The sequence below is a fragment of the Mustela putorius genome, unplaced genomic scaffold (assembly GCF_011764305.1).
Source record: "Mustela putorius furo isolate JIRA1106 unplaced genomic scaffold, ASM1176430v1.1 tig00003853_pilon_pilon_pilon, whole genome shotgun sequence".
In the NCBI taxonomy this organism is placed as follows: Eukaryota; Metazoa; Chordata; class Mammalia; order Carnivora; family Mustelidae; genus Mustela; species Mustela putorius.
Window position 1 is genome coordinate 75,083,723 of NW_025422005.1, and position 13,950 is coordinate 75,097,672.

A 13,950-nucleotide genomic window follows, 5' to 3' on the forward strand; every position below is an offset into this window, starting at 1 on the left:
AGGGAAATTCAAATCAAAACCATATTGAGATACCACCTTGTACCAGTTAGAATAGCAAAGATTAACAAGACAGGAAACAACAAATGTTGGAATGTTGGAGAGGATGTGGAGAAAGGGGAACTCTCTTACACTGTTGGTGTAACCCTCTTACACTGTTGGAATGCAAGTTGGTGCAGCTACTTTGGAAAACCATGTGGGGATTCCTCAAAAAATTAAAAATATAGCTACCCTATGACTCTGCAATTGCAGTACTGGGTATTAACTCCAAAGATACAGATGTAGTGAAAAGAAGGGCCATATGTACCTCAATGTTCACAGCAGCAATGTTCACAATCACCAAACTGTGGAAAGAGTCAAGATGCCCTTCATCAGATGAATGGATAAAGAAGATGTGGTCCATATATACAATGGATTATTAGGATTATTGCTCAGTCATCAGAAAGGATGAATACCCAACTTTTGTATCAACATGGATGAGACTAGAGGACATTATGCTGAGTGAAATAAATCAAGTAAAGAACGTCAATTATCATATGTTTTCGTTTACTTGTGGAACATAAGGAATAATATGGAGGACATTAGAAGGAAAGAGAAAGTGAATGGGGGGAGTTGGGAGGGGGAAATGAACCATGAAAGACTATGGACTCTGAGAAACAAACAAAGGGTTTTACAGGGGAGGGATGGGGGGATGGGTGGGCCTGGTGGTGGATATTAAGGATGGCACAATTTGCACGGAGCACTGGGTGTGGTACATAAACAATGAATCTTGGAACACTGAAAAAATAAAATTAAATTAAAAAAAATTAAAAATAAAAGGAGGGGCTCAAGCAGATTTTGTACACTAGTGTTCATTGCAGCAGTATTCACAGTAGCCAAGAGGTGGAAATATTCATCAAGGGATGGATGGATAAACCAAATGTGTCATAATCATACAATGGAATATTTTTCAGCTGTAAAAGAGAGTGAAATTCTGATACATTCTACGGCATTGATGAACCTTGAAGATATTATTCTAAAGTGAAATAAGCCAGACACGGAGGACAAATATTGCATGATTCCACTTATAAGAAGTACCTAAAATAGTCAAATACATAGAGACAAGTGTAGAATAGTGTTTACCATGGGCAGAAGGCAGGGGAATAGGGAGTTACTGTTCAAAGGGCACTGAGTTTCCCTTTAAGATGAAAAAAATCTCTGGAGACAAATAGTGGTAATAGTTGCACAACAATGAGAATATACTTAGTGTCACTGAACTGTACTCTTAAAATAGTTAAAATGGTACATTTTATTATATATATATATATATATATATAATCGTAATTTTTAAAGTGTTTTTTAAAAACACAACTGGATAATCCATTTCTCTGTCACATGTTACTACAGCCACTTACTGGGCAGAATATTCTTCCTCAAAGACATTGATTATCCTGTCAGTTCCTTTATCAGCAGATTAACCTATATAGCTTTCTTGTCATAATCACATATCACAAAGTGCTCTCTAATGGTTTCATGTGAACCGTGTGCTCATCTTCATCTGCAGGTTGACCAGTGCTGGGAATGGGAGTGGAAAGTGGAATGAGATCAGTCTAAAGAATGTAGCGTCCCTTTCAACCAGGGACGGCAGGATAACGTCCTGAATCTTAAGAGATACAGGCTGAAGTTCTTAGCAGCGGGTCAGGTTCTTTACAAATTACTCCTATGAATGAGAACAAAAGTGAAAATCCAGATACTATTTTACATTCTATGGGGACATAGGTACATATATGTATATGAAAGATAAAGCAAATCTAGCAAAATGTCACCAGTGGATAAATTTAGGTAAAAGGTATATGGGATTCTCTTGTAACTGTTTTTCAAGGTAAAGTTTAATATAAAAAATTAAATATCAAAAGGACAATTTTGCAGGGGAGGGGTTAAGATGGTGGAGGAGGAGGGGACTCTAAGTTTCTCTAGTTCTTGAATACAGCCAGATAGTTATCAAAGCATACTGAACAGCTGTGAAATCAATCAGAACTATGAGAAAAGAAATGCCGCAATTCTACAAATCGAAAAGGGATCACTTTTTGGAAGGTAGGAGGGGAGGTGCAAAGACTTGAATATAGGGTGATATGTGGGAGGATATCACAGAAGGGAGGGAACCTGCTTAAAGAGGCTGGCAAAGTATAAGCAGTGGAGTGCAAAATTGGAACTTTAGAAGTCTGCTGCATGCAGTGGGGTATGTCCCTGGTTTAAAGGTGCTCAGGGGGTGAAGTGGGTCTGAATCTCAAGTAGGACAGTGTGGTCTCAGGATCCCCAGGGTCACAAGAAGGGCAGGAGTTCCTGAGTGCAGCAAACTGCCCAGGCATAGGAGCAGGTTAATCAACTAAGAGCAGCAAGTCTAGGTGTCTTTCTTGCTTGGTGTTGCCATAGACTGTGAACCACTGCAGGGTTGTGCAAATGCCTTTCTGGCAGGCACCCAGCATAAGACACAAGCCCTGAGAGACACCCCCTCTCTTCCCTGGGGAGGAACAGTGCAGATCCTCAGGAGTCCATAAAATTTTGAGTTTTGAAACTCTAACACTGAGATAAAAATGCTTAGTCACAGGCAAGGTGAACACAGAGTTTGGACAGAAACTGGGGAGATAAGAGTGATTGGATGCTTTTCTGTGAGGGCAGACTGAAGAGTGGGGGATAGAAACTTTCAGCTCAGGGCCTAGAAGTCCCAGACCACCATTTTCATCATCAGTCTCAGTGCTGAAAGCCTTCACAAACAGCACCACCTAGTACAAGCCAGAGCCACTTACACTGAGCGAGGCCGCCTGGCAAGGGAGGTGCATTTATACAAGGGCAAGCACACCTGAGAATTAGGGCAACAGACCCCTCCTCAAAAAGACCGGCAGAAACAACTGGCCCACACCAATTATACTGATCATAGAGAGCTGCAAAGCTTCAGCCCTTGAGGGAAACAGTATGTTGAATCCATGGGTTTCTTTTTATTCTTAAGACTTTCAGTTTTATTTTTTAAGCCATTTTCTTATTTTTCCTATTCTTTTTTGTCCTTTATTAATATTTACTTATATATATATATATATTAGGTTTTTAAATTTTTTGTTTCTTTTCACTGTATTTAAAAGAAAATTTATATACATATAATCTTTTTTTCTTATTTTGGGATCTGGTTTCTTTTAACAAGCTGCCCAAACCACAACCAGGATCCAGTTTTTTTAGTTTTGTTCTGCTTTGTTTCTTTTCTATTTTTTTTCTTGTTTTGTATTGCCTTTTTTTTTTCTGGTTTGTTTTGTTTTTATTTGTTGTCATTTTGGTTATTGCCATATTTTCTCTTTCTCTCTTATTCTTTTCTGGACAAAGTGACGAGATGGAGAAATTCACCCCAAAAGAAAGAACAGGAGGTAGTACCTACTGCCAGAGATTTAATCAATACAGATATAAGTAAGATGTCTGAACTAGAATTTTTAAAAACGAGTGCTGTGGTGTGTGAACCTGGTGATTCACAGACCTGTACCCCTGGGGATAAAAATATATGTTTATAAAAAAAAATAAAAAATAAATAAAAAAAATAATAATACCTGGACTTGAAAAAAGAACAGAAAATCCTTTACTGTAGAAATAAAAGAACTAAAAATCTAGTTGGGCTAAGATTAAAAATGGTATTACCAAGATGCTGTCCCAAATGGAGCCTCTACAAGCAGAAGAGCAAATCAGTGATATAGAAGATAAAAGGATGGAAAATAAGAAAGGTGAAAATAAGAGAGAAAGATTAAAGTAAAACAATTATATCATAAAGGGAGACTTATAAAACTCTGGGATTCCATAAAGCAAAATAATATCCAGATAATATGTGTTCTAGAAGATGAAGATAGAGAGAAAGGGAGAGAAGGTTTATTTGAACAAATTATAATTGAGAACTTCCCTAATCTGGGCATTCAAGTCCAGGAGGCTGCCACTGTCAAAATCAATAAAAATAGGTCAACACCTCTACATATAATAGTGAACCTAGAAAATTTCAAAGGTAAAGAGAAAATCCTGAAAGCCACTTGGGGCAAGAGGTCTATAACCTACTAGGGTAGAAACATAAGGCTAGCAGTAGAACCATCCACAGAAATCTGCCATGCCAGAATGTACTGGGATGATATATCACCATGCTAAATGGGAAAAATATGCAGCCAAGAACACTTTATTCAGCAAGGCTCTCATTCAGACTAGAAAGAAAGATAAAGACTTCCCAGGACAAACAAAAACTAAAGGAATTTCTGAACACTACACCAGCTCTTCAAGAAATATTAAAGGGGACCCTTTGGGCAGAGAGAGGGCCCAACAAAGACCAGAAAGAAAAAGAGACAATTTACAGGTACAGCGACTTACAGGTAATACAATGGCACCAAATTCATATCTTTCAACAGTTACTCTAAATATAAATGGATTAAATGCTCCAAACAAAAGACAGAAGGTATCAGAATGGATTAAAAAACAAAACAAAACAAAGACAACAAAAAACACAATCCATTGATATGCTGTTTATAAGAGTCCATTTTAGACCTGAAGACACTTCCAGATTGAAAATGAGTGTGAGGAGAACCATTTATCATGCCAATGGACATTGGAAGAAAGCTGGAGTAGCAAACCTTATATCAGACAAGCTAAATTTTCAACCAAAGTCTGTAATAAGAGATGAAGAAGGACACTATATCATAATAAAATGGTCTATCATCAAAAAGATCTAACAGTTATAAATATTTATGCCCCCATATTGGGAGCACCCATATATATATATAAACCAATTAATAACAGAACTAAAGAAATTCACTGATAATAATGCAATAACAGTAGGGGACTTTAACACCCCACTCACAGCAATGGACTCATCATCTAAGCATATCAGCAAGGAAACAAGGGCTTTGCATGACACACTGGACCAGATGGACCTAACCAATATTCTGAGCAATTCATCCTAAAGTAGCAGAATACACACTCTTCTCAAGTACACATGGAACATTCTCCAGCATAGATCACATACTGGGTCACAAATCCTGTCTCAACTGGTACAAAAAGTTTGAGATTATACCATACATATTTTTGACTACAATGCTATGACACTTGAAGTCAACTACAAGAAAAGATTTGGAATGACCAAAAATAAATGGAGGTTAAAGGACATTCTACTAAAGAATGAATGATCAATCAGGAAATTTAAGAATTAAGAAAATACATGGAAACAAAAGAGAATGAAAACACAATGGTTCAGAATCTTTGGGATGAAACAAAGGCAGTCTTTAGAGGGTAGTATATTGTAATACAGGTTGACCTCAAGAAGCAAGAAAAGTCTCAAATACACTACCTCACCTTACACCTAAAAGAGCTGAAAAAGAACAACTAACAGAGTTTAAACCCAGCAGGAAAAGAGAAATAATAAAGATCAGAGCAGAAATCAATCATATAGAAATCAAAAAGCTAGTAGAACTGATCAATGAAACTAGGACTGAGTCTTGGAAAGAATGAATAAGATTGCTAATCCCTAGTCAAACTCACCAAAAAGACAGAGAATCCAAATAAATAAAACCATGAATGAAAGTGGAGCAATCACAACCAACACCAAAGAAATAAAATTAAAAGATAATATTATGAGCAATTATATGCCAATATATTAGGCAAGTTGGAAGAAATGTATGCATTTCTGAAAACATACAAACTACCAAAACTGAAATAAGAAGAAATAGAAAACCTGAGCAAACCACTAACCAGCAAAGAAATTGAATCACTAATACATGATCTCCCACAAAGGAAAGTCCGGGACGAGACAACCTCCTAGGGGAATTCTACCAAACATTTAAAGAATTATTACCTCTTCCTCTGAAACTGTTTCAAAAAATTGAAATGGAAGGAAGACTTCCAAACTCCTTCTATGAGGCTAGTATTACCCTGACCCCAAAACTAGACAAGACCACACCAAAATGGATAGTTACAGACCAATATCCCTGATGAATATGGATGCTGAAATTCTCACCAAGATACTAATTAGTAGGATCCAACAGTACATTAAAAGGATTTTTTGCCTCAACCAAGTAGGGTTTATTCCTCATCTGTAAGGATGGTTCAACATTGGCAAATCAATCAATGTGATATATTACATTAATAGAAGAAAGAAAAGAACCATAGGATCCTCTCAATAGATACAGAAAAAGCATTTGACAAAATAGAGCATCCTTTCTTGATAAAAACCCTCTGCTGTTTTTTAGATAGAGGAAACATACCTCAGTATCATAAAAGCCATATATGAACAACCCACAGCAAATACCATGCTCAGTGGGTAAAAACTCTGTTTTTCCCCAAGGTCAGGAATATGGCAGTAATGTCCACTTTTACCATTGTTGATTAACATAGTATGGGGAGTCTTAGCCCCAGCAATCAGACAACAAAAAGAAATAAAAGGCATCCAAACTGGCAAAGAAGAAGTCAAACTTTCAGTCTTTGCAGATGACATGATACTCTCTATATAAAACCCGAAAGACTCCACAAAAAATTGATCAAACTGATACAGTAATTCAGCAAAGTCACCGGATATAAAATCAATGCATAGAAGTCAGTTGCATTTTTATACACTAACAATGAAACAGAAGAAAGAGAAATCAAGGAATTGATTCCATTTCCAATAGCAACAAAAACCATAAGATACCTAGTAATAAACTTAACCAAAGAATAAAGGATCTGTACTCTAGGAACTACAGAACATTTATGAAAGAAATGGAGGAAGACAAAGAGGTGGAAAAATATTTCACACTCATGGATTGGAAGAATAACTATTGTTAAAATGTCTATGCTACCTACAGCAATCTACACATTCAGTGCAATCCCTATCAAAATATTATCAACATTTTTCACAGAGCTGGAACAAACAATCCTAAAATTTCCATGGAACCAAAAATGACCCTGAATAGCCAAAAGAATGTTGAAAAAGAAAACCAAAGCTGGAGGCATCACAGTTCTGGACTTCAAACTGTATTATAAAGCTGTAATCATCAAGACAGTATGGTACTGACACACAAACAAACACATAGATAAATGGAACAGAAAAAGAACCCAGAAAGGGACCCTCAGTTCTATGGCCAACTAACCTTTGACAAAGCAAGAAAGAATACCCAATGGAAAAAAGGCAGTATCTTCCACAAATAGTGTTGGGGAAATTGGACAGCCACAAGCGGAAGAATGAAACTGGACCACTTTCTCACATTATACACAAAAATTAACTCAAAGTGTATGAAAGACCTAAATGTGAGACAGGAATCCATCAAAATCCTACAGAAGAACACAGGCAACAACCTCTGTGACCTTGGCCTCAGCACCTTCTTGCCAGACTCCTCTCCAAAGGCAAAAGAGACAAAAGCAAAAATGAACTATTGGGACTTCATCAGGAGAAAAAGATTTTGCACAGCAAAGGAAACAGTCAACAAAACTAAAAGTCAAATTATGAAATGGGAAAAGTTATTTACAGATGTCTTATCAGATAAAGGGTAAGTATCCGAAATCTATGAAGAACTTATCAAACTCAACAACACTCCCCCTAAAAAAAAAAAACTAATCCAGAAAGTCGGCAGAAGACATGAACAGACATTTCTCCAAAAAAGTCATACAGATGGCCAACAGACACGTGAAAAAATGCTCCACATCACTAGCCATCAGGGAAATACAAATCAAAATCACAATGAGATACCACCTCACACTGTTCAGAATGGCTAAAATTAGTAAGTCAGGAAATGACAGATGTTGGTGAGGATGCAGAGAAAGGGGAACCCTCTTACAGTGTTGGTGGGAATGCAAACTGATGCAGCCACTCTGGAAAACCATCTGGAGGTTCCTCAAAAAGTTAAAAATAGAGTTACCCTGCAGCCCAGCAATTGCACTATTAGGTATTTATCTAAAGGATACAAATGTATTGATCCAAAGGGGCACCTACACCCCAGTGTTTGTGCAACAATGTCCACAATAGCCAAACTAGGGAAAGAGCTTGGATGTGCATTAGCAGTTGAATGGATAAAGAAGATGTAGTGTATATATAAAAAGGAATATTATTCAACCCTCAAAATAATGAAATTTTGCCATTTGCAGTGATATGGAATGAGAGGGTATTATGCTAAGAAAAATAAGTTAGTGAGAGACAAATACCATGTGATCTCACTCATATGTGGAATTTAAGAAACAAACATGAACATAGGGAAGGAAAAGGAAAATAAAATTAGATGAAAATAGAGGAGGCAAACCATAAGAGATGCTGAATTCTAGAAAACAGACAGGGTTGTTAGACGGGGGTTGGGTGAGAGGAAAGGGTAACTGGATGATGGGCATTAAGGAGGGTACATGACGTAATGAGCACCAGGTGTTATATGCAACTGATGAATCACTAAATTCTACTCCTGAAACTAATAATATAATATGTATTAACTAAATTTATTTAAAAAAGAAGTGTTTTAAAAGTATAGTTTTGGTATCTTGGCATATTTTTTATTACATTATATTCAGATAGTTTTCTATAATATTATATAAAATTTTTGGATATAAAAGATTCCATTTTGAAGCTCCATTTTCTCCTCCAAATAGTGAACTTCTTAAGTGGTTTAGAGTGCCAACAATTTTTAAGAAATTGAAAAATTTCTCATAAAATTTCAGCAGAGCAACTGATACTGGATAAAGTTAATGTATACTAGGGACAGTTTCATTTGAAAGCACCAGTAACATCATCAATAAGATGGTAATCAGAAGCAGCTCAACAAAGGAGCGCCAAATTAGTGTTTTTACTCTTCTCTTATCTAAATCATCTAATTGCCCCTTCCTTCTTTCTCATAAAATCCCAGTGCTTTTCCTACATAAGCAGGACACTTTATCGTCACTTTAGAATCTGTACTCCCCAAATTACAATTCTGAGATCCCAGGAAAGGCCTTGTTCTTATTCTGTTTTAACTCCTTTTCTTGGTATGACAATATGATTATGACAATTATTTTTCATAATCAGAATATGTAAACATGCTATTATATTCAAATGTCTCCAGTATTCCATTTTATATTTATATGTCACATATTCAAGAGGCATCTAACACCAGCTCTATCATTGCTGCTTATGGCACCTTAAACAATGAGCCTTACCTAGCCAAACCTAAGATTTTAAAGATAATTATAGGGGTAGTGTGGATAAAATTATAGGTCCAACCTGGAGGATATTTTGATAACTATATTAGATACCATAAGCTTTTATCTTAGCATAGCATACAGCATAACATAGGATTTCAGTGTATGTTTTTAGAGTAAATGGAGATTAATCTACAACAATTGCATTGGGTAATTTGTCCTTTGGGCTCTGCATTTCAACCCACTCCACAAACTATAGATTTCTAAGAAACAAGGTCTACAAATAAATTCTTTGTCAGATCAGAACAGTAAGCAAGTTCCGACACATGCTCCTGTCCCACCTCCTTCTGTCTGATTCTTCAGTGTGGGGAGCAATGAACGTGCAGGTAAAACGGAAGCCTTGAACAGCTACGTTGTAATGCCTGAAGGTGCACGGTCCCCTCCTTACAGAGAAGATTAGAAGAAGCTGAGGGAGATGTGACAGGAACAACTGAACAGCTTTATGAAAACAGGTCTGCGGTTTCCTAGCTGTGAATGAGCCACAGAGCTTTTTACTTCAAATGAGCAAAGTGCAACTGTTTGATCCTGTTCAGGACTGGCTTTCAACATTTGAACTGCCTAAGAATCATCCAAAGAAATTGTTAAACCCAGATTCTATACATTTAACAACCGGTGCAGGTGATTCTGACGTTCCTTCGAAAAAATCAACAAACACCAGAGGGGGCAAGGAGACAGAGACAGAGAGACTGACAACATAGTTATTTTTAACTAATAAAGATCAGTGATGTGGGAACTAAATTCATTTCTACATGGAGATTTACAGAACTCTCAATCTGAAGCTTTCTTAAGTTTGACTAATAGAAAGATCAGAAAGAAACTATCTCTTTAGATTATCATTGCCTGTAAGCTCCTTGATGGACACTGTCTTGTTCTATGAATTCTAACGCCTGGTAAGAGTAAATTAAGGAAGCTCCCATGGGGACTCCTTCTACTCTACTCTCTGCTTTCCTGAGCTGACACTGTTCCTGAAGCAGCATATCCAAGGAGACATGATGTGCTTGGCTGTCCCTTTTGTAGCTGCTACTGTTTCAAATGGCAAAGCTGAGCTTCCCTAAAACTAAAGCCAGCCAAGACTCTCATGGGCCAGACAAAAGGCAACCTGCATTTCTTGCCCATTCCCCAATGCTGCTTTGAGGTAGAGGTCAAGTGTTGAGGGGCGCTTGGGTGGCTCAGTTGGTTAAGATTTTGACCTCAGCTCAGGAGGTCCTGGGGTCAAACCCTCCATCCAGCTCCATATTTAGTGGGAAGTCTGCTTGTCCCCTGCCTCTCCCCCAACTTGTGCTCTCTCTCTCTCAAACAGATAAATAAAATCGGAAGGAAGGAAGGAAAGAAAAAGAAGGGAAGGAAAGAAGGAGGGAGGGAGGGAAGGAAAGAAAAAGAGAGAGAGAGAGGAAGGAAGGAAGGAAGAAAAGAAAGAGAAAGAAAAAAGAAAAGAAAAGAAAAAAGGAAATCAAGAAATCAAGTCTTGAATTCAAGACAACGTTGCTGGTAAAAGAAGATGTACATACCTTCCCTAGAACACCGAGGGTCCAAGAACGTTTCTCAGCCTTTCACTGTTTTCTCACTTGCTTCGTCCACTCTTCTGTCCCTCCTTTATAAAATCCTTAAAAAACTGAGTAAGTTAGAAATTTCTACCATCTAAATCTTAAAACTGAAATTGTGGGGGCACTTGGGTGGCCCTGTTGTTGAACGGCCAACTCTGATCTCAGCTCAGGTTTGGATATCAAGGTTGTGAGTTCAGACCTTGTGTTGGACTCCACTCTGGGCATGGAGCCTATTTAAAAAAGAAAGCAAACAAATTTTTTAAAAACACCCTGAAATTGAAAGTAAAAATAGGTCAGGCACCTTGAATCACCAGACTAAAGCATGAATATGGATATTTAGTATAAGATAAGATGAGGTTAGAGAAACCCCACAGTTACTCAACAGACTTTAGTAAACACACTCCATCAGCTTTCTTTTGTCTTTCCCACCTTGGAGGGCTTTCCTGGCTTCCTTTCTTCATGACTCTTTCTCAGTTGGCTGAAGTTTCCTTAGCGCACAAGAAAAACAGAAAATTCTTGGCGCAAATGTAAGTAAAGCTGTATAGGAGCGCCTGGGTGGCTCAGTAGGTTAAAGCCTCTGCCATCAGCTTAGGTCATGATCCCAGGGTCCTAGGATCGAGCTCTGCATCGGGCTCTCTGCTCAGCAGGGAGCCTGCCTCCCCCTCTCTCTCTGCCTGCTTCTCTGCCTACTTGTGATCTCTGTCTGTCAAATAAATAAATAAAATCTTTAAAAAAAATTTATTTCTAGGTATTGTATTCTTTTTAGTGCAATTGTAAATGGGATTGTTTTCTTAATTTCTCTTTTTGCTGCTTCATTATAAGTGTATAGAAATGCAACAGAGTTCTGTAGATTGATTTTGTATCCTAAACATTACTGAATTCATTTATCAGTTCTAGCAGTTTTTTAGTGGAGTCTTTCAGGTTTTCTATCTATAGTATCATGTCATCAGTAAAAAGCGGAAGTTTTACTTCTTCCATACAAATTTGGGTGGCTTTTATTCCTTCCTCTTGCCCAATTACTGTGGCTGAGACTTTCAGTACTATGTTGAATAGAAGCAACAAGAGTGGACATCCTGACTTTAGGGGGAAAGCTCTCAGTTTGTCATGGTTGAGGATGATGTTATCTGTGAGTTTTTCACACAAGACCTTTATTATGTTGAGTTGTGTTCCCTCTAAACCTACTTTATTGAGGGTTTTATCATGAATGGATGCTGTATTTTGTCAGATGCTTTTATTGCTTCTATTGAAATGATCTTAAGGTTCTTACTTTTTCTCTCGTTATTGTAATGTAGCATCCTGCTTGATTTGTGAATATTGAAGCACACTTGCAACCCAGGAATAAATCCCATTTGATCATGGTGAATGATTTTTTTTAAGATATTACATTCAGTTTGCTAGTATTATGTTGAGGATTTTTGCATCTGTGTGCATCATGGATATTGTCATGTAACTCTCTTTTTGTGTGTTGTCTTTATCTAGATTTGTTATCTGGGTAATGCTGGCCTCATAAAATGAATTTAGAAGTTTTCCTTCCTCTTCTATTTTTTGGAATAGTTTGGGAAGAATTGTTATTAACTATTCCTTACACATTTGGTAGAATTCACCTGTGAAGTCATCCTCACAGATGACTTTTGTTTGTTGGGAGTTTTTAAATTACTGATTCAATCTCATTGCTGGTAATTCATCTGTTTAAATTTCCTATTTCTTCCTGTTTCAGTTGTGGGAGGATATATATTTCTAGTAATTTAACCATTTCTTCAAGATCGTCCAAGTTTTTAGCATATAATGTTTCATAATATTCTGATATAATTCTTTGTATTTCTGTGGTCTTGGTTGTTATTTGTCCTCTTATTGCAGATTCTGTTCACTTGAGTCCTTTTTTCCCCACCTTTGGATGAGTCTAGCTAGAGGTTTATCAGTTTTGTTGATCTTTTCAAAGAACCAGATCCCAGTTTCATTGATCTATTCTACTGTTTTTTTAAGTTTCTGTTTTGTTTATTTCTGCTCTACTCTGTTATTTCCTTCCTTCTACTGGTTTTGGGTTTTTGTTTGTTGTTCTTTTTCAATCTTCTTTAAGGGTAAGGTTTGGTTGTTTGTTTGCTATTTTTCTTGCTTCTTGAGGTAGGCATGCATTGTTATGAATTTCCCTCTTAGAACCACTTTTGCTGTATCCCAAAGATTTTGGTCTATTATGTTTTCATTTATCTCTATGTGTTTTTTTATTTCCTCTTTGATTTCTTGGTTTAGTAGCATGTTATTTGATCTCTATGAATTTGTACTCTCTTTGGGTCGTGTGTGTGTGTGTGTTTGTGTGGTTGATTTCTAATTTCATAGTGTTGTGGTCAGAAAAGGTGCAAGGTCTGACTTTGACTTTTTTATTTTTAATTTGTTGAGATTTGTTTTATGGCCTATTAAGTGATCTATTCTGGAAAATTTTCTGTGTGCATTTGAAAAGAATGTGTATTCTGGTGTTTTAGGGTGGAATGTTCTGAATATATTTGTTAAATTGTTCTGGTCCAAGTTGTTATTCAAAGTAACTATTTCCTTGTAGATTTTCCATTTGGATGACATGTCCATTGATGTAAGTGGGATGTTGAAGTGCCCTACTATTATTTATTAGTTACTTGATGTTTGTTATTAAATGCTTCATGTATTTGGGTGCTCTCATGTTGGGTGCATAAATACTTATCATTGTTATATCTTCCTGTTGGATTGTCCCCTTTATGATTATATAGTGTCCTTCTTTCCTTCTTTCTCTCTTGTTACAATCTCTGTTTTAAAGTCTGTTTTGTCCAATATAGATATTGGTTTCTCAGCTTTCTTTTCATATCCATTTTTATGGTAAGTGTTTCCCCATGCTGTCACTTTTGATCTGTATGTGTCTTTAGATTGGAAAAGAGCCTTGTTGGCAGCCTTTAGATGAGTCTTGTTTTTTTATACATTCTGTCTTTTGATTGGAGAGTTTAGTTCATTTACATTCAAAGTAATTTTTGATAGGTATTTGATTGAGTCGCTTTTTTTTTTTCAATCCAGTCATCTGCATTGGCTCTCTTTGCCAATTGTGGACAGTGTTTGGTCCCTGTTTTCTTCGTGGGCTAGTCTGGGGACACCTTGGGCTTGAGTTGAGTCATACCAGGTATTTGCCAGAAATGCAGTGGCACCAAACTCTAAGGTGCTTTCCTGTGTTATACCCTGAGAAATTGTCGCTAGTGGGTGGAGCCTGCAGTGAGAC

The 13,950-nt window shown here is 37.0% G+C and overlaps 1 protein-coding gene across 2 annotated transcripts in view; it reads right to left on the bottom strand.

Moving 5' to 3' along the window:
- Positions 1 to 10,939, bottom strand: part of LOC101671409 (guanylate-binding protein 6-like) — a 28,719-nt gene extending 17,780 nt beyond the window's left edge. For both annotated transcript variants that reach the window (XM_004752637.3, XM_045064821.1), the window contains exon 1: positions 10,683 to 10,939. The gene's annotated coding sequence lies outside the window, so the exon portion shown is untranslated. The remainder of the gene's footprint in view (positions 1 to 10,682) is intronic.
- Positions 10,940 to 13,950: the final 3,011 nt, after the last annotated feature.